The sequence below is a fragment of the Octopus bimaculoides genome, chromosome 20 (genome assembly GCF_001194135.2).
Source record: "Octopus bimaculoides isolate UCB-OBI-ISO-001 chromosome 20, ASM119413v2, whole genome shotgun sequence".
In the NCBI taxonomy this organism is placed as follows: domain Eukaryota; kingdom Metazoa; phylum Mollusca; class Cephalopoda; order Octopoda; family Octopodidae; genus Octopus; species Octopus bimaculoides.
The window spans coordinates 3637305-3637972 of NC_069000.1; positions in this window are offsets into that span (position 1 = coordinate 3637305).

The following is a 668-nucleotide window of genomic DNA, read 5'->3' on the forward strand; positions in this document are numbered from 1 at the left end:
GTTATATATGTACATACAAGTATATATATATATATATATATATATATATGTGTGTGTGTGTGTGTGTGTGTGTGTGTGTGTGTGTACAATTTGTACCGCTCATTACATATGTGTGTGTGTCTGTAGGGGTGTGTATAATAATTTATATACACACAGTCAAGTCCACGCCTACTCATACGCATTGATATATAATTATATCTACTTAATTATATGTGTGTATGAGTATGCATACGTATATGTGTGTGTTTATGCGGGTATTTATGTGTATATATATATATACATATATATCCATATGCACACACATATATCTATGTATTATATGAGCATTATATACTCGTGTATACTCGTACACAGACACACACAAATGAGATAGAAGCAAATTCTGATAAAACATAGAACGAAAACAAACATTTGCTTCAAAAGCATCCTCAGAATTCCAATACGAAAAAGTTATTAAACGAGTCAAAATGCAAATTTAAGAAAAAAACGTTTCTAGAAATAAAGTAAAATTATTTATTTATTTCCTCGACATTTAATGTTATTTATTTCACATAAGTTGTATATAAGTATATATATATAAGTATATATACATATATACATATATATATATGCATATATATATATATAAATACTTGTACGCATAGATATGTATATATATATATATATAT